Source organism: Crocodylus siamensis, chromosome 3 (assembly GCF_052110815.1).
Source record: "Crocodylus siamensis isolate JL-2025a chromosome 3, ASM5211081v1, whole genome shotgun sequence".
Classification (NCBI taxonomy): Eukaryota; Metazoa; Chordata; order Crocodylia; family Crocodylidae; genus Crocodylus; species Crocodylus siamensis.
Genome location: NC_143397.1, coordinates 48,197,704 through 48,225,321, shown reverse-complemented (window position 1 = coordinate 48,225,321; position 27,618 = coordinate 48,197,704). Strand labels below are relative to the sequence as shown.

Here is a 27,618-nt window from a genome sequence, read left to right as displayed (position 1 = left end):
CGCAGGCGCCCCTCGGCCGGGCGCGTTGGGGCGGGCGCGGGCGGGGACGCTGAGGCCGGCGGGGTCGGCCGTTGCCTCGCACCGGCCGGTCGGGAGCCGCGCGGCGGTCGGGGCAGCTCAGCCCACAAGGGACGGCGGCACCCAGCCTGGTGGGCTCCTGCCGGGGGTGCGGCCCGCGGAAAAGAAGCCTGGGCTGTGTCCCTGTTCCTCTGCGAGAAGGGCAGAGCTGCCGCTCGCTGGCTTGGCCCGTGGGTCAGGGGTCAGCAACTGGCTTGTGGGACGCTGGTGTGGCCAGGGTGTTGCGAGGGGCCCACTCCTCCTCACGGCCGTGGAGCCTTGGCCCCTTCCCCCAGGTGTGAGGCCCATGCAAAATGCTTTGGCATGCCATGCTTTGGCAAGTGAGTTGCCTACCCCACCATAGGTTTGTCTTGGCCACTTTCCCTCCAGGAAGGAGGCTCTGGCCTGGGGACTGTAGGCCTGCATTTCTGTCCCGTCTCCCAGGAGGGCAGCATCCACCAGCTCGTTCGAGGGCCTCTGGGCACCGTGCACTGCGCTCTGCTGGGTGTCCCCTCTTGGTGCCCTTGTTTTAAACCTCAGACCTCATTCCCATCCCTGGTCCCATCCCTGGTCTGTCCCCAGAAATCAGTTGTTGTCTCCCTCAGCGGTTCCCAATCTGTGGTACAGGTACCACCAGTGGTATGCAGACAACCTATCAATGGGACACATTAACCAATTTATTATAATTACTTTATATGATAAACATTTGCTGGTGGTACTTGAGGTTGAAGTGAAATTTGCTGGTGGTGCTTCAAGTTGTATTGTTTTAAGCTGCTGGGGTGCAATCTGTCAGTTTGGGAACCACTGGTCTAAGGGAGGCTTATAGTGTTTCCTAGCTGGCATAGACCCATGTTCCCTAGGCAACAAATAGACCTGTCACCTGGGGCAGAGAGTGGATGCTGAAAGGGAGAGTGAACAGGGCAGGACCAGGGCTTTCTTTCCTCCTGTTCCTCTCCTGCTTGCAGCCTCCAGCACTTAAGGACTATGAAGTTCTGATATGGAGGCTTTGCCCCCAACTGTCTTGTGCAATAACTACTGATGCCCCTCCAAGAATTTGCCTGGTGTCTTTTTTTAATCTAGCTCAACCAGCAGCTTCCACAACATCTGAGGGCAATGAGTTGCACACTTCAATTACTTACTGTGTGAAAAAGCTTCCTTTTTGTTGGGTACTTCTTTCCTGTTTCCCTACTAATGGTAGAGGTCTAGGAAATTGGTTGGTATAGCATATTGGTTGGTTTTTAAAGAGAATGACCTCTGGCTGCTGTTGGTTACTCCATTAGCTCATTGACTGTCTGCACTGGAACTAAAGGGTCTCAGTCTATTGATGACCCATATGAGGACTGGGGTAAAAAGGAGAAATCTATCAAACATTACTGCAACTTTAAGGCTGCAGTTTAAGGGTTCAGAACTCAGGAATGCCAGAACTAAGTATGCCTGTAAAACTGTATTTTGGTGGTCTTGCACATATGCTATGTGATGCAGGTCTTTTTTGCTTTTTAAATGGTCACCTTTTTTTTTTCTTCCCCAGAAGATCTCCACCTCATTCAGTGCACAAAGAATGGATATTGCTTAGGAAATCAGTTTTATGTTGTGAATAACGTTCCTGTTGCTGGAACCCTGCCATTAAAACTGAAGGGTTGTAGAATATGTAATATGTTACCTAGTAAATCAGAGGCCTTGTGAATTGGGTTTCATCTCACAGTTTCTACAGGGTGAGTAACTTCAGACTCCATAGGTGATCACTAATTGTATGCACCTCAATTTGCAGTTACTGAAGTTGAGACATCTGGGATAAGCTTTGTCCCTGAGTGTTAAAAATGCCATTTTAAATTAATTGGAGCTGCTTTGAACATTCAAGTGGCATCTTACTGCAGTGAAGTCTGGTTTAATGACAATTTCAATACAATAGAAGTGTTTCCATGTATTAGCCACTGGCCCATAACAAGTAATGCCAAATAAATCTCCATGGAATAGAAACCATTACTACAAAAAGATTCCTCTATTTCAGACTACCTTGTACAGCCTTTGCCTATTCAAGTGGAATCTTTTAAAAATGAATTCTCCTCCCTTTGCCCCCCCATCCCACCTTATGCTGGTTTGCTCTAAACCCTGCCCGCTATCCTAAATATAGACTAAGCAAGGAAAAGAAATTCATAACTACCCCCCAGGTGCTACTTATGGTGACACTGACAGTCTAGTACACACTTAGGTTTACCCCTCCCACTAACACTTTCTACTCTTCTTGTCTTATCATTTTTTCACTTAAGACTTCAACACAGACAAGTGCAAGGTACTACATCTAGGGAGAAGGAACCAGCAACACACCTAGAGGCTGGGGAACACTGTTCTTATCAACATGGTGGCAGAAAGGGATCTTGGAGTCATTGTTACTTCAGAATGAACATGAGCTGCCAATGCGAGGAAGTGGTCAGTAAGGCTAACTGCACCTTGTCATGCATCCACAGATGCATCACAAGCAGGTCCAGGGAGGTGATCCTCCCCCTCTATGTGGCATTGCTCAGGCCACAGTTGGAGTACTGTGTCCAGTTCTGGGCACTGTACTTCAAGAGGGATGTGGTTAGCATTGAGAGGGTCCCAAGGAGAGCCACTCACATGGTCAAGGGGCAGCAGGGCAGGCCCTATGCAGATAGACTAAAGGGCCTAAACCTATTCAGCCTCCACAAGAGAAGGCTGAGAGGGGACCTGGTGGCTGTCTATAAACTCGCTAGGGGGGACCGGAGGGAATTGGGGGAAGCTCTGTTCCCCCAGGCACCACTTGGGGTTACTAGGAATAATGGCCACAAATTCTTAGAAGGTTTAGGCTGGACCTCAAGAGACATTACTTTACAGTTGGGAGTCCATTCAAGAGCCTGGCAGCCCTAAGTGAGGTGGTGCTCTCTCCTACCTTGGGCGTCTTCAAGAGGAGGCTGAACAGATATTTGGCTGGGGTGATATGATCCCAGCACCCATTCCTGCCCCGGGCAGGGGGTCAGACCTGATGATCTGTTTAGGTCTCTTCTAACCCTAAGTACTATGATACTATGACTTAAAAGAGGGATGGAAAGAGCATGTTAAGCGGAGTGGGGACTCACCTGCCCTGGTGTATTTGCAGTATTACCGAATGGAACTATGTAGTTTCAGTTCAGGTTTTGCTTGTGGGTAATGACACACAGTTGCATTGGTTAAGCTGAATTAGTCCCTTTCCCCTGTTAACTTGCTGTAATTTGTTCCTTTTGTACAGGGTTTCTTGTGTATTTGGGGAGGAGAGTGTGGAAACAGTGTAATTGCCCAGATGCTTGGCTAAACAGGCCTTCAACTGCGGTATTTTATTCAAGAGAAAACGCAAATTACTCATCTTGATTTCTCATTGCTCCATCAACAGCTGCAGCACAACTTATGTATAATGTATGTAAGGGGAAATTGGGGAAAGTGGGTCCCTTACTGAATGGGGGAGACAGGTGATAGAGAAAAGGCTGAAATACTCTATGCCTTTTTCACTTCAGTCTTCACAGGCAATGTCAGCTCCTAGACAGCTGCATCTGGAAGCAGAGTTTGGGGAGGTGGTAAGCAGCCAACAGTGGTGAAAGAACAGGCTAGGTATTATTTTGGAAAGCTGGATGTATACAGATCCATGGCACTGGATGTGATGCACCCAAGGGTGCTGAGGGAGTTGGTAGATGTGATTGTAGAGCTACTAGTTACCATCTTTGAAAACTTGTGGGGGTTGGGAAAGGTCCCAGAAGATTGGAAAAGGGCAAACATAATGCCTACCTTTTAAGAAAGGGAAGGAGGAAGATCCAGGGAACTGCAGATCAATCTGCCTCACCTCAGTCTCCGGAAAATCATGGAGCAGGTCCTTAAGCAATCCATTTCTAAACACTTGGAGAAGAAGAAAGTAATTGGGAACAGTCAACATGGATTTGGTAAGGGCAAGTCATGCCTGACTAACCTGACTGCCTTTTATGATGAGGTGACTGGCTCTGTGGATGCGGGGAGAACAGTGGACATGATATACCTTGACTTCAGCAAGGTTTCTGATACAGTCTTCCACAACATTCTTGCAAGAAAGCTAAGGAAGTAAAGGTTAGATGAACTGACTGTAAAGTAAATATAAACTACCTGGTATGAGGTATGTTAATACCACCTTTCAGTGGTGGGTGTTGTAATGTTTGTGAATAGTTTAGTAAAAAAGGACAAGGAATTGCCATATTTTCTCACTTATCACATGCCGCAAAACATAATGTGCACCCTTTGTTGAAAGGCACCACAAAGAAAAAAAGATCTGGCCTCGTAAGTAACTGAGTAGCAGCAGCTAGGGAGCTGATCCTGTTCCTGAGCCAGTTGTTAGACCTGTGTGCCAAGTCCAGGGCTGAGTGCTGATTCTAGCCCTGTGAAACGGATCTGGCTGTAGATTGACCCTGCATAATGGGTCTAGGGCTGCATGTCAGTCCTGGCAATGGACTGACCATGCACACTAGTCTGACCCTGCTGGGGGGCTAATCAAAAGTTTGGAAATATGATAGCAGGAGAGCAATGGCAACATTAACTGCTGTGGCTCCCACAGCCATGGGAATTCACACTGCCACCTCCCCTGCCCCCAAATACTTGGTTTGTTTCTTGCTTATGTGTACTCCATTTTCCCCTACCTGGGTTTTGGAGAAAAGGTACCTATTTAATGCAAGAATATAAAGTATTCAGAATTCCATGCAGTTTTGGATGCTGTGCATTAAGTAATGAGATTTCAATACTTCTTAATCATTTAATGTGCATATTTAGCTACTAACCTTAGCGTTTCCATTTTATGCATTGAATGAGACTGGGTTTGAAGGACTAACCGGTATGTTGTTATGTTGTAACAAAAATGTGTCTCAGTGCATGTGTATGTTGGAATTGAATTAAGGTTGTCTTGGAAACATTTACTCTGGCATTTTCTAACTTTTTTAAGGGTTTTATTTTGCAAACTTGTATAACTAGGTTTTTTGGTATGTAAGTGTATAAAAAAAAAAGCAAATATCTTTCAGCTATGTTGTTAATAATATTTAAAATTCTCACAAAATGGACTTTACATATGCACTTTAATTTTCACTGCCTTATGGGGCAGTGGTTGGTGATCCCAAAACATGAACAAGGAAGCTACACTTATCTTTCACTATGGTATACTAACTGTGGTGGCAGAAGGGGGCAAAAAAATTCGAAATGCACAGAATTTTTAACGTGCTGATTTTTTTTTTTTTTTTTTTTTTCTTCCTTTTCATATACATGTATAGGAGTATCTTTCACACCTTTGTGCATGTAAACAGTATAATGGATGGTCAAGAATTTAGACAACTTCTTAGTTTTTTTTTAATTTACTGTTTGTAGTTTTTCAGTTAACTGTATTAAAATCCTGAAGTGTCTTCTTCCTGGACTTAAGGAACTTTCTCTTGGCTTTTTTTTTTTCTTCCACAGCAAACTTTGGTCTGATTCTAATCATCTTGTAGTCTTCCTACTATAATCTCATCCTATGTGGCTGCTCTGAGCTTACATAATCTTCTGTCAGTTCATATAAAAACTTGCCAAAATTCTTCTCTTGCATTGGTTTGATCTCATCTGACATCCCTTGTTTTGGAGTCATACAATACAACCTTATTACAGACAATATGTACAGTCCATGGGAACTGCTGAACCAGTGCTAAAAATGGTTTAATCACAAATAGAGGTAGATCAAAATAATAATGTTGTACCATCTTCAACCATGGCTTTGAAAATGGGGCATAGCAGGGTTTGGTTTTGTATCTACTTATAGTAAAATCAGTTTTAGCACTACTTTAGGTGCATCTATTTCTAATACCAGTTTTCAACAGCTGATAAATATTTTCAAGTTTAGACAAATTTTGAATCTCTACTAGGTCCCTCTTCAAGTCAATTTCAAGCTTTTTGTCCATGCTGGCTATGGCTCTGCCCATCCTTTGCTATCTGACTTTTCAGTTGTGTGTGTGTTGTTTCACTTTGATCTAAACCAGTGGTTATCAGTCCTGACTATATTGGCCTGTTTCCTTCTCTGCTTCTTAACATTGCCCCATTAAGCAGTATCCCATTTCTGAGCTAGTCATCAGTGTCTCGCATTGCTTAAATTAATTTTTTCATCTTTTTGAGAAGTTAATTGAAAAATTCTTATGGTTATATTTACATTTAACTCCTCCCCCCCCGCTCTTTTCTTCATGTTATGTGCAGTAGCCTTCCCTGAGCAATTGCAGCTAATATTGGTGGATGAGTTTAATGTAACTCTATAACTGTGATCATATCAATGATTGTACTGTAACAAATGAAAAGAAAAAAACAATGCCTGAACACTAAAGTAATGATGTATACAGTGGAAAATGGTTATATTTATTATTAAGTAGTCCTTAACAGTATGGTTGTCTCAGTACATCTAAATGTGAATCCTGATTCATAGGTTCAGTCATAGAAAAGTAGAGCTGGAAGGGACCTTGAAGTCATCTGGTCTAACCCCATGCCTGAAGTCTTCCCACCAGTACCATCTTATGTGGTGCCATTAGTGAAGTAACGTGTTTGTTTGAGTGAAGGAAAGAGGGACATGGTTGTGGAGAGTGTGTGTTTCCCCACTAAGAGAAGTTTCTTCTTGGCTGTGTTTTGGGATTGCGTTGCTCTGGGAGAAATGTGGTTGAAACCTTGGTCAAGCTTCTACTATATCAAGGAAGTATTTCCCCACCTCCCCACCCCCATCATGTTGGAAATCAGTGCAATGTGGCCAACTTGTTAGCATGTGAAAAAATTACAGTCCAGTCATGGCTCAGTGCCTGGGGAGCAGTGTAAAGGGTGAAATTGGACTTCAGCTATAATTGCTAAAGGACTGGGTTGGGGGCAGGAGAGGAAGAAGAGAAATGGCAGATTTCCATAAAATGCTTTGGATTACAAAGGAAGAGTGACCCATACTGGAAAAAGTGGATCTCAGCTGTGTTACTTAATAAATTTGTGGCCTAGTTAATTTTTCCTGTGCTTTGCTTTTTTTTGCTGTGGTGACCAGTATAAAGAGTTCTACTAGTTGAATTTCATTTTCTTTTATTTCACTAGGGGAAACAATCTTCCCCCATCCATTTCAAGAGTTTATGCTTAAAACATTGGTTTTTAGTTTGGCAATTACGTGCCCCATTTCTAGCTATCTCACCCTCCCCTGAAACCAAACAAAACCCTTTCCTGGCACCAGTCAGCTCTGGGATGCAACTCCAGTACGGCTAGCAGCAGAGCTGAATTTGCTGCACCTATTTAGCTCAGGCATAGTTTTACACTAATTCAGCACTCTGCTTTCTTACGCTGGAACTAGTGCACATGAGGGGATTGTCTGGCACAGCTGCCTTCCCCACCCGAGCCTCCTTTGATCTTCCCTTGTGGCTCACCTGTGGTGCATCATGGACCATGGCCCTTTTTGCTGAGAACCATTGGTTTAATGTGAACATAAGCTTTTATAAATCCTGAGAGTTAGTTCTTTTAACCTTCTGGCCTCATCCAAAGCATAATAAGGAAAAGAGATTATGGAATTAGCCAGGACACTTGACATTTAGTCAAGAACTAGCATGTATACATAATGGAGCAAAACCCACCCCTCTTGTTTAATTTCTTTTTCTCAGACACATGAGCACCAATGTAACTACCCCATTACAATGATCATGTATAGCATACAGAAATGGAATTTATTCATTTTATGTGACTGACTCCATGACTTTTTTTTCCCCCAGTGCATACAGCACCATCTATTTATTGGTAGTTTCTTTATAGAACTTGAACAGCGGGTCCTTTGCTGAAAGATCCTTTTTGTGGTTTGTAGGGTTTTTTTGTTTTGTTTTGTTTTGTTTTTTTTAAGCCAATCTTGTCTATTATGCAAAGAAGAATATTTTCTGTTAATTAGATATAGCTACTGTTCTTTGATTAAAATGAAATATATGTGAGACCTCTTCTGAAGTGTACTTTATCAGCTCCTGTTGCCTGCTTTGAAAAAGTTATAATCTTAAGCGTTGTGTTGGCTTTTAAACAACATAAGGCTGGAAGTTACCTTCTGCATCATTAAGGCCCCCCTCTATGCTTTACAGGTATTGCACAATTAACTGGTTAATTACACAGTCACATTGAGGCCAGCTACACATGCAGAACAGCTGTCATGCCATTAAAAATCTCCAACCAGATATAAAGTTAGACCTTGAAAATGTGTACTAACTTTAGAGCTGGTTGCTATCAAGCTTTAATTTGCATGGGTAGCAGTGGCTTCCCTGTGGCAGGGAGCCCCATCAGGTGTGGGCTTCCAGCCACAGAAGTGCATCGTGGTCATCCAGGACTCCCCCTGCACTGGCAATAATGTGCATTGGGATCTAATGTGTAATTCCACAATTATGCCTCTTGCCATGCAGTTGTAGCATGGTTGGAGGTGCAGTTGTGTGGGTTGCTCATTAGATCCCATCATGCCTTTACCTTTCATGTGTACAGGGGGACCAGATTCCATTTTTATGCTATCACAGGTAGACACATTACATAGTTCCTTTCATAAAGTGATCAAACTCTGTCCTAAAGCTAGTTGGTCACATCTTGCCCCCACTACTTCTACTGAACAGCTGTTGCACAAACTCACTGCTCTGACGGTTAGAAGTCTTCTAAATTTCAGGTTAAATATATTAATGGGCAGTTTATACCCATTTGTCCTTGTGCCAAGTTTATCCTTCAGTTTAAAAACTCTGAGCAATACAATTTAGCCATTTTCTGTTTTAAAAGTATGTCAGCCAGCTGTCAACTTTGTGATTTGTCCAGTCTCCCCTTTCTTCCAGACCATAGTTCAGTGCAGAAGGGCTGCTACAATGGCTCTGTCTTGGTTTTTTAAATTCCGTCTTCTATCCATACGTTTTGATTTTGTTTTGAATAAAGTTGAAACTGCTATATATTGCTAACTAATTTTATTTCTCTTCACCTAATATCAGTGAAATAATTAGCGTAAATATTTCTGCTTACATGTTTTTTATTTTTAGCAAATAAGCTACTTTATTTAACTCATGACTTGTCTAAACATGTTGAAAGTATTGAATTTTAAGTTATAACATTCACACTCTGAAACAGGAACAGTGACAAGTTCAGTCAAAAAAGGAAAAGAGGAATAATTTATAAAAGGAGCCGCAGATAATGATGCCAGCCAGTTGTTTTAAAGTGCATCCATCTCACCTTTTAATGAATTAGATTTGTCAACAGCATATGTTTTATGCACTACTTCTAATGAAATGGCATACCAGCAATGCTGCATACTTTGAGGTTTACACCATCAAAGCTTTTTGCTGTCGTAAAGTAGACCTTTTTAAATAATAGATACTAAAAACTACATTTAAATAACATTAAGGTTGTGACACAAACACCAGCTGACAAACTTCAGGCAATTCAAAGTTAAGGCTGACAACTTGTCATTAACTTGCATTGTTGCTTTTTAAAAGAGGCATGATTTCTTGATTTAAGGACTGAATGTCAGATTAAATTTCATAGCTTTTGTTGGTTGGTGTCATACAATCTTAATATAACTTTTATGTAGCTTTTCTTTTTGTATTTCATTTACTATTTCTTTCCTTTAAATAAAGCATTGAGTCCATTTTTGCTCTCCATAGCTAGGGACAGATATTCACAAAGCCAGAGCCTGAATTGATTCAACCTTTGTAGGTTAGTTTTACCTGTCTAGGCTGAGCTGGTTTGTAACAGGACAAATATTCTCTCTGGACTGATGCAATGCAGGCACATACCTGCAGTTGCTCAGGCCAGGCGCTGGGAGGCAGTAGTGTACCCTTGGCTGCAGGGAAGCTGTGCTGGGGTGGGGGGTTTGGCCAGTTGGGGCTGAACTGGCCAGAGAGGGGTTTAATTTCCAACTCTATCCCACTGGCAGGGACCAGAGCTGGATCTACTGGGTGTTCCTCCCTTGCTGCTGCAGGAGCAGTGCACCACAGCCCCTGAGGCAGAGTAGGGCAGGGAGGAGAGTTAGTCTCCCATCTACGCCCACTGGCAGCCAGGTCTGCCCACTGTTGCTGCTATGCTCCCTGCCCCGGAATAGGGTACTTATGGAGGGAGAAAGAATAACCCCTGTCCTTGCCCCGTCCACCACAAAGGCCCCTGTAGGCTGGCATCTGGCTGTGCCTTCACCCCTTGTCATAATGTGGGGGAGCGCGAGCCCCTTCCCAGTGGGGGCGCTGCGCTGTGGGGTTGGTAGAGCTGCTCCGGGTTGCATGTGGCAGCACTGGGATCTGGAGTGGGCCAGAGCCTTGCAAGCCCCCTGCTGCACTGCCAGCCCTGCAGAGCAGCCCCTGCCAGAAAGGGGATCCGGGAGCGGTCACTTGCTACTCACCAGCCCAGCTGTAGCCACCACTTGGTCTGTGCTCAGGGCCAACGGCTAAATAACCCTCTCTTGCTGGGAGGGGGCTTGCCCCAAGCACAGACTGAGCAGTGGGGGACCGGGCCCTGCCCCGACCCGGCAGCTGGAGCGGTGACCAGTGAGTAATCGTGATGGGCAGCATCCTATCACGGCTTCCCAGAGCATGAGCCCCTTTCCAGCAGGGGTTGCTCTGTGGGGCTGGCAGAGCTTCTGCAGAGCACAGAAGTGCTGCAGGGGGTTTGCAGGGCCCACTGCAGGACCCAGTGTTGCTGCAGCTTTGCTGGCTCTATAGCACAGTGCCCCCACTGGGAAGGGGCTTAAGCTCCCCCACATCATGACAGGCTGCTGCCCCCAACAAAGGCCTTGTTCTCTCCTGTGGCAGTGGCAGGGAGGGGGCATGGCCAGACAGGGCCCCTGTGGGGGTCAGGGAGTACAGCGGTGAGGGTGGGTAAACTCGGCTATGAGAGGGGAGACTAAGTCTTCTCCCTGCCCCCTTCTGCCTCAGGGGCCATGGTGCCCCACTGCTGCAGCAGCAAGGGGAGAGCACCCAGCAAACGTGACTCGGGTCCCTTCTGGTGGGATAGAGAGGGGGGAATTAAACCCCTCCCTGGCCAGACCCCAGCTTCTGCCTGTTCCTCTGGCTGGGGAGGAGAGGGGTGGGGCCAGCCTGGTTGGGCTAGAGTAGAAAGCCCAGCCCAGCCCAGAGAGCATGCCAGGATGCTGGGGGTCTCTGGTTTAACTTAAACCAGGAAGGATATGATGATGAAAAGTGATCTCTCTGTATTTCTTATCTTTCTTGTTGAACATATTTAGGCAGCAGTTGTTTCTCAAACCAAGTCCAGCCGCTTGACCATGAACTCCTTTTTATTGCCACGTCTAGTCCAGTGTGGTGTTCTCCTGGTGGAACTGATACTTCCTTCAGAATTTTCACTTAATCTGTATCAGTGATGAAACTGACATTCTGACATTACTTTTAATTATTCTGGAAGGAAATAATCCTTAATTGTTAAAGCTACACAAAACAAATCTCTTTTTGCTTCTGTATGGGTTCCTATGACATTAAATCTGTGATTCAGGCCAAGTTACTGGTTGTTCTACTATGCATCTTTCCTGCATATCAGCATAACGTTTTGTTGAAGTACTAGTGGTCCTCGTACAGGTGTTCTCACTTTGCTGCCATTATACACTTGTAAATAGTAGATTGGAATTTTATATTTAAACTTAGTACATACACAAATAGATTCCCCTTAGACTGAAAAAAGATACATTCAGTGTGGCCATAGCATGTAGTGTGCATCACCTTCAAAACTTGAGAGAATAGCAGCATCTTAGTCTTTTTCAGTATGTTTCACTTTACTTTGGAATCCAGCCAGCAAACTTTCAGTGTTGGATCTTCTCAGCTAGCCATATTTGAACCATCACAATAATTGATGGGGTCTCTAGCTGTTGGTATAACTGATTACCAGGTTAAAACAATCTTGGAATTACCAAATTAAATGATTACTTTTATTTGGCTTAGGCTGCAACTGTTCCTTTTCTGTACCTAAAGCAGGGCATCTTGTACCCAAAAGCCTGGCTGACAAATGTCCTAGCTACTCAGCTGGTCCAACAAAAGAAGTTACCAAACTCATCTTGCTTCTTGCATTTAACTTGCAATATTATGGCTATAACAACACTACAAGAACAATAAGTAAATTTGAAGTCCGTAGCATGTATCAAAAGCTGTACGCAGACTGGGATAAATGTGTCATAGCTATTTCTTGGGTATTCTTCCCCAAAGCACAGCTAAATTAACTTGACTGTACATCTGTAAACTTCTTTGTGATGTTATTAAGTTTATATATATCCATTGTTTGTTTTACTGCTATTTTTACATGCAGCTACTAGGAAACTTTTTATGGTATTATCACACGAACTCAACACTACAACTGATTACTGCGAGTGCTGTATTTTAGCATACATAAACCTGGGCATTTACTAGGGGTGGGTGAAGTGAGTCCTATTTGATTCATATTTAGCCTGAATCAGGGACAGTGATTCAATTAGTTGATTCAGATCACTGTCCCCGATGCAATTCAGCTGAATCTGAAAATGAAGATTCGATGCAGATTCGGAGAATCAGCAATTCGGATATAGACACAGCTTTCAATGTTTTTTCTACGTAGCTTGTGGTACTAGCGTGGCTCGTGAATGCTGCAATGCTGGGCCAGATGGAGATGGAGTGTTCCACAAGAGCGTGGGGAGGCCCCCACATGCTCGGAAGTTGACCAGAAGTATTTGCAATCTGCTTCCGATCTGCTGGGGAGTGTGTGTGTGGGGGGGTCCCTCCCCGCTCCTTCCCCAGCTCAGTGATAGGGCACATGGGGACCCTGGGTGCCTCCTCCAGACCCAGGAGGCACCAGTCATCAAGACAGGGGAGCACGGGGGTCCCCTGCGCACTCCCTGGCACACCCAGAAGTGCTTTTGGTCCACTTCTGGGTCTGCTGCTGTGTGCACTGTGGAGCCCCGCATGCCTCTGTGGGACACTCCATGTGCCCCAGCACTGCAGCATTTACAAGCCACCTGCAACCTAGAGGTATGTAGGAAAAAAACATTTAAAGCTGTGTCTATGTCCGAATTGCTAAATCTTTCCGAATCTCTCTGAATCGATTTGGAGGGTTCTGATTGGATTTGGAGAGATTAAAGGGTCCTCTGAGTCGATTCAGATTCGGAGATTTGGCCATCAAATTGGGCCATATCTCTGCAGAATTGAATCGGGGACCAAAGCTTTGCACAGCCCTAGCATTTACCAGAAGTGACCTGTTGTAATCCATACTTATTTATGAAATGATATTGCGATGATTCCAATAGGACATTTACAGTGCAATTCTTGCTATGTTGACACACAAGCAAAACAGAGAAAATAGGTTTCCACTGTTGTGTATATAGAATAATAGAAAGTTAGGGTTGGAAGGGACCTCAGGAGGTCGTCTAGTTCAACCCCTTGCTCAAAGCAGGACCATCCCCAACTAGAGTATCCCAGCCAAAGCTTGGTCTAGCCAGGTCTTGAAAACGGCCAAGCCTTAATGAGAACCGGCTATCCTATGTGAACTTCTATTTAGCTGTTTGTTTGGACAGCTATAAAATAGCTGCTAAATTTGAATGTCAAGATTTTCTTCTACTTAAGTTCCAAGCATGTTAGATCTGGTGAGGCACTACAGAAATTTATAGTTACTCTGTGGACTAGATAGATTTGCCACAAACTGAAAAATATGTAGATTTGGATTGGGCTCTTCTTAAAAAAAGAAAAAAAAAGGAGTTGTATTGTGAACAAGTCAGCAATAGCTTATATGCAACTATATGTTCCTTATGCCCCATATAAATCAATTCAGAGTACAATTAGTGAAGCAGGTATTTTTTGTCATATTTATATATGGTTACCAGACGTACAGTTTTTCAGATATTTGTTTGCAAATAATTTTATGAGTTAAGTGGTCAGTTACTTAACCGACATTAAAATCAGTAAAGTGCAATAAATTAATTATCGAGGAAAGACATGCCAAAATGTTAATGAGAGCATGGTTTAAAAAAAAGACAAAAAAAAATGCTTAACTGCTTTTTCCCTTCTGTCAATTGGTGTTCCCTTTCTCTTACAATGTTGTAAAAATATTCTTCCCTTTTTCCCTTTTCAGTACAGTATTCTTTAGAAGCAAAAAATGAATTTTATGATACTAGTAAGGCACTCTTTACATTATAGTTGCGCTGTCAGGGTGATTTCATCACTCTACTTTGAGGATTGCTTTTACATAATAAATAACACAGATGATGATGTACATTTTTAAAGTATTAATTAGTCATATAAGTAGGGCAGAGAGAATGGGGCATTTGCCCCAGGCTCTGAGTTGGGGTAGGGGGAGCAGAAAAATATCAGCTGCAGCTGCTACCACACAGTTATGCCAGTGGCACTGCAGCAATGGAAGTTGCAGCCGGGTACCTGGCTGCTTTGTTAATGCCTCTGGTGTTTATGAATACTTATGCTTTGAGTTATGAAACCAACTAGAGTTTTATATAATATCCTTACTACAGTTTTTCATGACATTTGGGGAGGTAGGACATCTTTCAGCATTGCAAAACTGCTCATTAGCTGCTGCTTTTCTACATTAAATTACTTTTGGGAACCAAAGGAAGGCTCCCAATTACCTGAGGCTTTAACATACTTTTGGTATCATTCTGTCCTCTATCTTTTAACATCTGTGATTCTGTCCTTGGGTTCTTGACACATTGCCTTCCTATAGTAGTAGCCAGAAGCTAGCAGACAGTCCTGCTTGTATCAATACTCCAAATTGGCAACTACTTCAAGATACTATTTCTAAGTGTATATCTGTATGGTATAATGTGGTATTAAATGCAGATACCTGAGCTAACTCAGGTACTGGAATTAGTATAGTTATTTTAGCACAGCAATCCACCCAGGCTAATATCCCCTGCTTTTAACATGGCCAGTCGGCCTAGGTATAGAGCTCCAATACTGTTCTTGGTACCAGAGCCAGCTCAGTTATCTGTATACGCCACTAGTGTACTATATAGGGAAACCTAAGAGACTTTCTTCACCTATGGATATGGGAAATTCAAGGTGGCTCAGCAGCTGTGATGTTTTTTTAGTTGTCTCATATCTAGGAACTTACAGTAAATGCCTGTTTTTCTTCTCCATAACATTTACCTGAGAGGGATGGGAGTTATGAGGATGATTTGAAAGACTCTTATACAGGAAGAGTTCCTGTGAGGAATTTACAAAGGGAAAGCATTTTTTTTTAATTCCATCTCAAGCTAGTTCAATGCAAATGTAAATTGTAGATTTTGTAAATAGTCATTATAAAAAAAATAGAAAGAAGATCTTATTTAAGGAAGGCATAATATAATAAGATCCTAGTAATGGATGGCGCTTGTTTAAAAACGAAGTTGAAATCAGTATCTGCTTACACTGTCAGTTAAGACAGAACCTGCAGGTAGAGGCTACACATGGGAATAAAGATGAAGATTTCTGCTGGGCAAATAGCAAACTTGTTAACAAATACAAGTCTTGAATTAGACACATGTTGCATCAATTTCAATTTATATTTCTATAAACATCTAGGCAAGCTGATTTCTGTTAATAAATATATTTGAAGTCTAGTTATTGTCTGTGAGTCCATGTATTTGTTTAAATGTTTACATTTATATACATTTAAATGTTTAAGGTAGAACCAAACTCTGTTCTTCATAATGCCTTGTATATATAACGGTTAAGGTACTTTGTAGTATGTCCATGTGCACAGGCAGGGCTGATTCTTGGTTTTAATCTGCCTAATCACCTTAAATATGATATTGGGATAGGTGTAAGGCCCTGCTACATGTTCACTTAAGGCCCTGCTACATGTTGAAACTAAAACTCAATAGAAACCAGCTGCTGTAGAGCTGTTGTACATTTTCAAGCCCTAGCTTTATAACTGGTTGGTTCTTTGTAGTTGGGTAGTCATTTTTATTGTGTGATAACACTTTGTGCATGTAGGTGATCTAAATTTATTGCACAGTTAACCAATTAATTGCTTAATATAGGTAATGTGTAGCAGGGGACCCAGAAAGTTATCTAGACTAAGTACAGACAGTCAAAAAGCCTGAGGCTGAATTGATTCAGTCTTTGCAGGTTAGTCTAAGCAGCAGAGATTAAACTGAGAAATAACTGGACATGCATTAACTTTTGATGCAAGAAATGTAGCTGCATACCTGCAGTGGTTCCCACCAGAAGCTGGGAGTGCTAGAGCACAGCTCTGTGGCATGTAGCCAGCTTGGGCTGTGTTTGCTTCCTCTTCCTGCTACCCCTGTGGTCTCTGGGATTTGCAGTCAGGAATCGCAGCAGCAGGAGTCTACAGGGTTGCTCATCACATCCTCTTCTTGCTTCCAGGTGTCTCTAGGATTTGTAGGCCACAGCTCACAACTAGCACTGTTTGTTTTTGTTTATTTTTTAGCAGGATAGGGAAGGAGGGGGGGAGGGAAAGGAAGTTTTTTAACTCCGCTCCCTGGCCCCAGACCCCAGCTGGAGTTAGCCTGGTAGGAGGGGCAGTCCCTGCCTTACCCCTCCCCCTGCTTCCCTGCCCCATCTCCAGGCCTTCTCTGTTGGAGCAGATAGCCCAACCCAGGGCTGGAAAGCATGCTGGGGGACTGTGACTCATCTTGAACCAGGAAGGGGTCTGTGACAAATGTCATAAACTGGTTTGACCTAAATCAATTTAGCCTGATATACTACATTCAACCTGGTTTATCCTAAACCAGTCTCAGCCATTTTGAAACTGGTTTATGTGTACTTGCCTTCTGTTCTGTTACATGTTTAAACCAATTTCTGATCATTTAAACTGGTTTATATATAACTTCTGTCCCTAGTCCTACTGATGTAACATCAAAGTCCTACTACTGTTACTGACAGTAATTGTTGCAAATGCTTATAGGAAACAAACTAGAAAATTCAGTTAAATGAACTAATTGGATATATGAAATGACAATCATGAGACAGAACAAACTTGTATAAGCTTTTCTTATACATGTTTTTAGTACAGTAACAGGATGGTATATTTGAACATAGTGTAGCAGGTTAAGTTAACAGCACATGGTATTGGATTTCTCATCCTCTCCCTAGGGAGGAGACTGTTCAGTGTAATGTGGATATCTTTTTTTTTTCCCCCCCTTGGTAGTGGGATTTTTTTTAAGAGTGTGTGTGTGTGTGTGTGTGTGTGTGTGTGTTAGACAAGGCAATGTGCCTTGAATTTGGAGCAGAATATGGTATTGTGACCATCTTTAATTCTGGGATACAGTTCACTCCACGTTCCTAGGACTGCAGTCAGGGAAATCCTGCTTTTAGTCTACCCTGATTTTGGAGAGTACTTTGAAAAGAAGGACAAGACCTAGAACTTGATTGCAAAATATGCTGGGAAGTCTGTAGAGAACAACAGATAGGTCTGATGTATTTACCATAGCCTGTAGTAAGGAGGAACACTTCTTTAAGTATTGTAAACTTCAGGCCCTTGAATTGGCTGTTACTATTATCCAGCTGAGAAGTGACAAACCTATTAATGACAGAGGTTAGGTCATGCTTTGCCTGCATGGGATGGAGATTCTAACCAGTCACAAATGATAGTATTGCTTATGAATGTTGCTATGTGAGACCTGATGTATTTCCTATGCCAGATCAATCCTTTCTAGTAGATGGGTCTGGAGAGTTGGACCACATTGAAGTGACAACATAAAATTATTGAGCACAAATGGATACACTTAAACTAAGTCTCCAGAACTGGATGGCATTCACCCAAGAGTAAGGAACTCAAAGGTAAAATTACAGAACTGCTGGCAGCATCCTCTGTGCCACAGGACTGGCAGGTTGCCAACATAACACATCCTCAAAAAGGGCTCCAGAGATTATCCTGGGAACGACGTACCAGTGAGACTCACTTCCATACCTGGCAAGTTGGTAGAACCTATAATAAAAATTAAAATCAGCGGTTACACAGACAGATTTGATCTGCTGGGAAATCATATTTTGTAACAGGAAATCCTGCCTCTTGCTTCTGTGTTAACAAGCATGTGGACAATGGAGATTCAGTTGATGCATCTGGACGTTCAAAAAAAGGATTAGACAAAGTTTTGTACCAAAGACTTTTGAGAAAACTGTGTTGTCACAGTATTAAAGGAAAGGTTCTTTTGTGGATTGACAGCTACTTAAAAAATAGGAAGCAAAAAGTAGGGCTAAATGATCACTTTTCAGGATGGAGGGAAATCAAAAGCAAGGGATCTCGGGGATCTGTTTTGGGCCCTATTTTGTTCACTATTTTCATCAAGGACCTGGAAATGGGCGTGCACAGTGAAATCTCCAAGTTTGCAGATGATACCAAATCATTTCAGGTAGTTGGGTCCTAAAGCTGGTGGAGAGGGCATGCAGAAAGATCTCTACAAGCTAAGTGAGTGGACAAAAAAGTAGCAAACTTCAGTATCAACAAATGCAAGGTAATGCAGCTGGGGAAAAATAAATAACCTCAACTATATGTACACAGTGCTGGGTTCTGAACTACCTCTTACAACTTGGGGAAAGAGACCTTGGAGTCATTGTAGGGAGTAATCTAAAAACATCAGCTCAGCATGTGGCAAAAAAAGCCAATAGAATGTTCGTCATCATTAAGAAGATAATTGAAAATAAAGCAAAAAAAATCATCATGGTGTTATACAAATCCATGGTGTACCCACATCTTGGAACTCCAAATGAAAGAAGCTGCCATACCGTGCACTTCTGGCACAAATTCTGGAAGTCTCTAGGTACTGAATAGGGAATGACTATTCTAGAGAGAACCAGTTCAGTGCTCTCCCTGTATAGTATCCACCCCTACCACAGTTGAGATGGGATACTGTGGTAGATGTACCATTGGTCTGAACCAGTATGGTTCTTCTCATTTTTTTTTTTTTTAATATGGTGTTCATGAGCAATCTGAAGTTTCGGTGCCCTAAGGGCCTTGTTGCACAGTAATTTTGGGCAGCTCCTGAAGCTCTAAACAACTGAATTGTCCACACATTGATACCTGAAACTAGTTTTAAGCACTCATCATACGGCTCAAAGTTTTGACACTCCAGGACAGAATTATTTGATCCATGTTACCCAGTTTGTTACACTAAGGTGTAATGACTCTAGGCTACATCTTAGTGTAAACACTGCCCCCACCCTTCCCAGTACCCCATCTCCCCCTCTGAAAGTACACATTCACAAAAGGAGTTTGTACCATGGCTGTGACTGTTTGTTTGTTTTCCTCTGCCCCACCAGTGTTGTTCAACTCAGGTTTGGCTTCAACCAGCTGTTTTTCATCCGTGAACTGATCTCATCCAAATATCAAGCCATCTTGGAGAAAGTGGTTTGGTAGAGCTGTGTCATCTGCATATTGTTTGTAACTGCATCCATTTTATTTGACAGATGTGGGGGGGGGGAAATCCCACACTACACTGGAAGGGGCAGTGTATTGGTTTTCTGGCTCAACAGTTTCTGTATAGATCGTGTACTTTGGCAGGGCTTTTTGGTGCTTTTGTCTAGAGCTGAGTCAATCAGCTATTAGATTTTTTTAAAAAGCACCAAAAAAGCCTTACTGAAGTTCCCAGTCTATACAGACATTGGGTGAGCCGGTTCAAACTAATGCAGTACCTCTCCTGGGCATGCGCTGGGCTCTGTGTGTAGAGTTTAAAGTAAAGTGCTGTTTGAGTGGGGGTGGTATTTGTAAGCAGCCATAATGGCTGCATATGGATGATGAAAAAGATCTTATATTACTTCATCCTTCTTGGATGTAAATTCTAGGAAAGACTTAAAAGATTTTATGGCATTTATTCAGATCTTAGCCAACCCTCTAGTGAGATTGTAATTTCTCAAGACAACAGTATTGTGTACCATAGACATATCCAGGAAGATTAAAAAAAAGGAAATGCCTGATCTCTAGCCATGGACAAAATGAGATTATCTGTCAGTGCTGCCACAGTGGTTTCGGTTCTATTTCTTGGCCTGAACTCTGAGTACAATATCTAAAATATTAGTTGCAATTAGATGCGCCTTCGGTTAGCCTTTGGGTAGCTTCTCATTAAGCTTGCAGAGGAATGGGAGGTTTGATACCTGGGCAGTAATTGATTTGAGCTGATTTAGAAAAAGTGAGTTTCTTCAGATTTGGCCAAACTATTGGGTGTTTAAAGGAGGAAAGGAATGATGAGTGGCTATTTTGATTAATAGTGGCACGAACTGTTTGCTTCACAAACCAAGGAGGGCATGATTTAGATTCAGAAGTCTTTGGTTGAGACTACTACTCCATTTAGTGTATTTGTTCATCAAGTAGTACTAAACATTGGAAATACAAACAGCTGATGGGAGAGCTTTTTAAATATATACAGGATTCCTAGTGAAATAGGATAATATTTTTGGAATGCTTGGTGCTCGGTTATCCTGAAGATAATGGGTACTCAAAGTTAATACAGTTCATTTGACTGTTTGCCCTGTAGATGGAGCACTGCTGTTTTTAGGTAGGTTTTGGTATACGTTTAATCATGAAGTTTCATGGACTCCAAAACCATGCCTTCATGTTCTACCTGGGTTAGCGATGCCCCTAATATCCCTTAGCAAATGAGGTGAGTTTGCAGCATTACTGAGTTAAGTCTGTCATGCAGACTCAAGTTGGTCTTAGTCATTTGAAAAGAAAATCCTCTTGGCACACTGAATGTAGATTGGCGGGTTATACAATGGGGACCATTTAAACCATGAAATTGTATCAGTGGCCAAAGCAGTAGGAACTCTTTCTTGGAATACTGAGGACTCCCTAAAATAGCTGCAAAGCATCATATGGGCAGACTGAGAAGTAGAAAATATTTGCTTTTCTTAATTACACACAAGAATTAGCTGTTTAATTAGTGAACTATCAAGAGAATAAGGAGCTGAGTTTGTTCCAGTGGATGGTCTTCCATAGCAGTGAAAATGAGATATAGCTCAAGCCAATGACTTCAACATTAAGTTTCTCTTTGTAGGTATGGTGCATATTCTGAAGGATTTGGTCCAGTAGTCTGAAATGGAAGCATGAATTGGTCTGGTTTAAACTGCTGGAGGGGCACACAAATAGACTGTGGCTGCTTATAGGACCAAAATGGTATATTTAGTTTTTTGCAACCGCAGTCTTCTATTAAAAATAAGAAAATAGAAAATGTATTGTATCCATGGTTTCAAACACCACCTTATGAAGGCAAACCTAGAATTAAAAAGGATGTCTCCCTGCAAACAGCTAGCTTGAAACAGTAATATTGCTTTCTGTCTACTCTCTGGGTGTTTAACTCCTGAGCTGATTGAAAGCGCTTTACATTTCAGCATTAGTTACTTCATTGCTATCCATTTTAATGGATAGAGTAGAAGAAATGGGAGGGCTTATGGAGAATTGGCAGCTGCTGTAAAGGAGGAAGTAAGAGGCAGAGAAGATTGAAAGCGTGGTGAAGGAGAACAAACAAAGGGCAGAAATGTCAGCCATGATACCCAGGTATTTTTGTTTGGAAGAGGTTGAATGACACTATAACAGGGGTGGGCAAAATGTCCTGCAGGGCAGATCTGGCTCAAAGGGACTTGATCCCTCCTGGCCTAGGCACCATCTGGCCTGTGGTGCATCCTGCCAGCCCAAGGCACGCAACGGGGCTGGGGTGGCTCCATGGCTGGATTCCAGGTATAGGCAGCTCAGGCTGCAGTGGTTGCCAGCACTACTGGCCCCAGCCCCATCAAGACTAGCTAGGACCAACACGCATAGTCCTGGCTCTGACCTTGGCCCACCCTGCACCTGCTCTGGACTTGCCTCAGCTAGAGCAGACCAGCTGGGACATAAGCACACAGTCCCAATCCTGGCTTGCCCCACTTCTGCTCTGGATTGCCTGCCCATGCTGGGCACTGGCAGCAGTTGGGCAGAAGCTGCTGCTGGGAGCAGGGGAAGATGGTCTCCCTTACTCTTGCTGCTGCTGGGCCCTTCTTACTGTGGTTGCTTGCAGCCCATGCCGCTTCCCTGAGGCTCCTCTCCACTGTTATTGCTGCTCCGTTGGGTGGCCTGAAAGTGGTTCTGGTGGTAGTGGTGATGGTTGCAGAGATGAGGCACGGGGCAGCCCAGGTGTGGGCTCTGGGTGGGTGCAGCAAGAAGGACCCAGCAGCAGTGAAACTGCTTTTCCTTCACACCTGGCAGCAGCTTCTGCCCAGCTGCCACTACTGCTCAGCATGGGTTGGGGGGCCAGAGCAGATGCAGGGTAGGCCAGTGTCAGGGTTGTGCGCATGGGTCCTGGCTGGTCTGTTCTGGCTGAGGCAAGTCCAGAGTGGGTGCAAGGTGCGTTGAGGCTAGGGCTGTTTGCTCAGCTGCTATTGGGTGCTGATGGTGGGTCAGAGCCATAGGGTGTGTGGGCTCCAGGCTGTTGTACATGGGGGGGAGGGGGAGGGAGAGGCGGGGTTGCACTGACTAGCCCACAGCAGCTCCTGAAAACTGCCTTAGTAGCCTGCAGGCCCAAATAATTGCCCACCCTTGCACTATATGGTAAGAGACAATAAATATTAAAAGTTTTAAATCGCTGCATAAAGGAAAGTATGTAATCAACACTTGATTTTTATGTAAACGTTCTGCTGTGGATTCAGTGTGGCATCGTTCTCACATTTATATCCTTACTCAAATAGAAAATTAGAAGTTTTATTTGTCTACGTAAGCATAACTATGTAATTTCCTACTTTCTTTTTCTTTGTAGCACAGCTCTGTAAAATGCAGGTTGATGTGATCTGCTTTATTATCTCAAATTTCATCTTGGCTGCTTCTGAGCAAAGATTGATAATCAAGCAGGATGATTTTTTCAGTATTGATACACCTTTGAAAACCTGATTTTAAGCACCTAAAGCAACCTTGATTGGCCTTTTTTGTTTTTATGAACATTGACTATACTAGTAGCTATCTTAGTGTCTGGTGGCATTGGCAGAGGTCTGACATTTTACATGTAAATGTGATATTGGGGTAAAAGTTAAGATAGAGGGATTTAAGCTAAAGGCAGAGATGATATAACAGAATCAGTGTTCTGTTTAAAGAAAAACATGCGTTTTCAGTGTTAACCTGACACTAGGGAAGCATTGCTGTGAAAGAACAAAATGCAATCGTATGGCTTGAATCGTATGGCTTTCTTTCTTACTTGGGTTGCTTGGAAAGGGGACCAACTGAAGAAAGACAGCATGACTCACAATTTTGAAAGGAAAGCAGATAGGCAGCCACTTACTAGTCCAAAAGAAAATGAGAAGCCTGATCTTGGTCCTATATTCCAACTTAGGAAAGAGGAAATAGATGCAACAATTCTCTCATTGTAAAGCTCTAGATTTTATTTGCAGCTAAATACCCCAGTTAGATGCCGAGTTGCCTGTTTAATAAATCAGGGTTGTCCAGTTTCTGAGTGGGCTGCGTGCCTTACTGCACTGCACCACCTAAGTGTCCCCCTCCCATTGCAGTACCCCCTGCTATATGCTATGTGGTGCTCCTGATGCACTGTGTTGACACTCGCATGCCGTGCAAAGTCCCCCTGATCTCCCTAACTATGGGCTTCCTCAGCTCCACTCCCAGGGCTGGGGGCAGAAAGCAGAAGGTATAGAAGGGAGGGGATAGCCTGGAGCCTTCGTTGATGGCAGCAGCACCTGGGCCATGAGCCAGGGGCCACAAGATAACCCTTCAGAGACCTCCAGTTGGACAGCCCTGTAATAAATCATTTTCATGGGCTCATCCAAGATGGGCCTTAATTGTCTTAACGTGCTATCATTACTTGTAGAATCACTTCGGGTTGATCAAACTTGCTTTGAATTAACCACGTACTTGGGATAGACAAACATTATATAATATATTTAAAAATAATTTACAATTTGAGACTTATCTTCAGCTGGGAGAATCTTGGTTATTTTATATTTCTTTATAATAGCTAACATCACTTCAAAATCAGATACTACTTTATACAACACTTTCTACAGTGAGTGAGCCTGGTATCTGACTACCCAGACGTCTAGTACTGCATTGAAATTTAATTTAGTTTTTTAAAGTTTCATACTATGCTTTGATTGAGTCGCATAAACTTTAAACAGAATGGTAATTATACAATACCATGGCTCATCAGAGAAATCAATTACTTTTTAATTGATCCAGGTTGAGCAGTGAGTTATGCTATCATGTTTACTTTGAAGGCGAGTCAGTTGGAGGGAGGATACTTGCAGATAAGATACTCTTGTGGAAGCTTATTCGCCTGATTATATATTGTGGCTAGGGACAGAAGCTACACATAAACCGGTTTAAGTGATCAGAAACTTGTTTAAATATGTAACAGAACAAAATCAGTGCACATAAACTGCTTTCAAAATGGCCGAAACTGGTTAAAGATAAACCCTGTTGAAGATAGTATTAGACATAACTGATTTAGGTCAAATTGGTTTACGGAACTTCTATCCCAGACTTCTTCCTGGTTTAAGTTAACTCACAGTCCCCCAGCATCCCAGGATGCTCTAAAGCCCTAGGCTGGGCTCAGCTGTGCTGTCTGCTCCAACAGAGCAAGGTTGGCCTCACTCTTCTCTTCTCCTCCCTAGCCGGAGCCAGCTGACTGAGAATGGGGGTGGAAACCCTGCTATGGAGTGCCCCTCACTTGTCCAGTGGCAGAAGTGGGGCATGTGGCCAGGTACCAGTAGCCTGAAGGGAAGCGGGGTTTAATTCCCCCTCTGTCCCATGGGAGACCCCAGCTGGAGTTTGCCTGGCTTTACCCCCACTTGCTGCTCAAGCAGCGAGAGCGAGGGCATGGCCAGATCCTTGCCCCATGCCTTGGGTGCAGTTGGGGGGGGGGGTGGGGGGAAGGGAGGGGGAAATCACAGTGAAGTGGGGCTGGCAAGGGTCTCAAGAGGTCCTCTAGGTCTAGTTCACCCCCTGTCTGAGCCCTGGCCAGACTCTCTGGTACAAGCACTAGAATCTAAAGAGCAGAGAGCTTGCTTGCCAGTGGGGCTTTGCACTGCTGGGGGAAAAAAAAGCCACCAGGGACTTCCTGTGGCTTTTTCCCCTGGCCCCATGGTAGGTGGGGAGGAGAACAGCCCTGCCCAATCTGGGCGCACAGCTCCCATGGCCCCAGCCTTACCTGGCTGGGAAGGGCCCTGCCCCTGTGGCCCAGCCCTACCATCCACCTGCTACAGACACTGCTGAGGGTGGATGTGGAGGGGCCGGGCTGGGCCGTGGAGGCAGGGCCCTTTCCAGCTGGCTGTGGCCTGGGCTGGGGCTGTGGAAGATGTGAAATTGTCTGGGGCCAGCCTGGCCCGCAGTCCCAGCTCCAGGCAAGGTGGGTAGACGGCAGGGCCGGGCCAGGCCAGGCTGGGCCATTGGGGCAGGGCCCTTCCTAGCCATCTGTGGTTTGGGCTGGGTCTGTGGCAGCTGTGTGCCCAGATTGTACCCAGGCTGGGGGAGGAGGTGGGGTTCTGTGTGGTGCTGCCTTAGGGTTTAGGGCTGGAGGGGTACAGCACTGGGCCCCGCTGTGGGGCGATGTGGGGGAACCGGCCGCAGGAAACCTTTGGTGGTTTTTTCCCCCTAGCAGTACAGAGACCCCTGGCAAGCAAACCCTCCACCCTTTAGATTTTAGTGCTTTTGCCAAAGCATCTGGCCAGGACTTTGGCAGGGGCTGGGCTAGATATGATAAGATGTCTAGAGATAACTGCCAGCCCCACTTCTCTGTGATTTTTTTCTTCCCCCCCCAGCCCCCCAGCCCCCTTCAGGCTTGTGGCCAGGGTCTGGCCATTGCCCTGCTCTCACTGCTCGACCTTTAAGTGCCAACCAGGGTCTGGCCATGCTCCTCACCCTGAAAAGCCTGGCAAAAGCTGCTTCTCCCTCCTCCTCCAGGCACACTTGGCTGGGGTCCCTGCAGGCCAGGGTGAAGGTTTAAACCCCTCTCCAATCCTACTCAGCCTGCTGGGACCTGGCCACACCCCCCGCCCCCTGCTGAGCTTCCCTCCAGCCTTCTGACCACTGCCGAAGGGATGGGAGGACTTGCTCTAGTGCCCCCACCCCTGGCTTCTAGCTTGAGCCCCTGCAGGGATGTGGCTGCATTTCCAGAATCAAAAGTGAATGTCTATTCACTTGCTTCTCAGTTCAGTCTACACAGGTTAGGGTAATCTGAAAAGATTGAATTGATTCAGGCTCGGGCTTTTTGAATGCCTGTATTTAGCCTGCAAGTCAAATGCTCACCTCCTATAGATTATCAATCATATTTTCAACCTCTTGAACATATTGTTCCTTAGTTCAATTATTAGTGAATTTAGCAGCTCTTAGCTAGTGACTTTTGGAACTGTAAAAAGATCAAAGATCACATCTTCTGAAAGTACTTCTCCATTATTTTTTTTTTGTTAATTAAGTGGGGTGTTTAGTTCATAATACACATTTGTTATCTCTTGCACACGTCTTTGGGCTGTTAGATACAGAGTATGACTTATCTTTTAATGGAAAATGCTGGGTTGTTTTTTTTTAAACACAATTACAGTTGTTGGTCTGCTAATCCTGCGAGTCAATCTGTACTAAACAAGAAGCTCATATCAAACTCTTGGCAGCTTCAGTTAAAATTAAAACGCATGCTTTACTATAGAGATTGTCAAGAGTGGAAATAATATTTGTCCAGCTGGACAGCTTTCTTTTGTTGTCGCTAAATGAAAGTTGAGATTCTGTCTCCTCCTTGAAAGCTTCTGTGTCAAGAAGGTAATTTGGACTGTTTGTGGTTTGACAGGGATTATTAAAATCAGATGAAGTGACGGGAAGCAAGTGTGAGAAAACAAAATTGACACTGACACTCTCTATTATTTGCAGCTTGGATCATGATGACTATGTTGATATGATAGATTCTAAATGTTAGATTCACTGTTGGGATATGTTAAGCAGCAAATGCAGTTATAATGATGAATTTTATGACTTAACACCAAAAGATTCAGTATTTATTTTTGCTAGTTATTGAGGGAGAGGTCCAGGAAAGGGTTAATTTCTTCCCTTATGAATTGTTTTAACCAACAACACATCCTTCTTTCAAGTTTTATAGGGCTGACTTATACTTCAAAGGGTGTAAAACTGAGGATTAGGAATTGAAGGAACAGGTCAAATGATTGCTTATTCTACTGACTATTGGTAGAAAATTTGGAGCATAAATGTTTTTGTATAAGTGGGATCAAATGGATTGGCTGTTGCACATTAATTTTTAATAACTTGCATCATGCTATTTTTAAATAAATCTAACAGTGGCAGAATAGATTGTTATTTAAAAACATAAATTATTTTAGTGTTTACAGTTGAAATATTTACTGCTGAAGATGCAGTGAGATCTTGCATTTAACTTTATGGCATTTCTTTCTCTGTCATACAGCATGACACATCTGACAAATTCCTAAATGTAGAAAGTGGTCTAACCATTGGTGGAGAAACCCTACTGATATGGGAACAAATTAAAAAAAAACCTGGGAGGAGTAGGAAGAGGAGTCTTTGCCGTTGTTTAACAGCTCCATAGCTTAAAGAGCCTAGCACTGACTGTTTTTGCAAATGGGAAAGCCAAACATGGAAAGATGAGGTGACTTGTCCAAGGTTACAGAAGGAGTCTGTGATGAAGACATGATT

The 27,618-nt window shown here is 43.5% G+C and overlaps 1 protein-coding gene across 6 annotated transcripts in view; it reads left to right on the top strand.

Annotated features, from left to right (window-relative positions):
- KIAA0825 (KIAA0825 ortholog) overlaps positions 1–27,618 on the top strand; it is a 398,113-nt gene that overhangs the window by 123 nt on the left and 370,372 nt on the right. The window contains exons 2-3 of one of the 6 annotated variants that reach the window (XM_090038266.1): positions 1,586–1,769; positions 3,299–3,462. The exons of 3 other annotated variants lie outside the window; for them this stretch is intronic. The gene's annotated coding sequence lies outside the window, so the exon portion shown is untranslated. The remainder of the gene's footprint in view (positions 1–1,585; positions 1,770–3,298; positions 3,463–27,618) is intronic. 2 more of the 6 variants (XM_090038264.1, XM_090038265.1) reach the window with 2 other exon arrangements.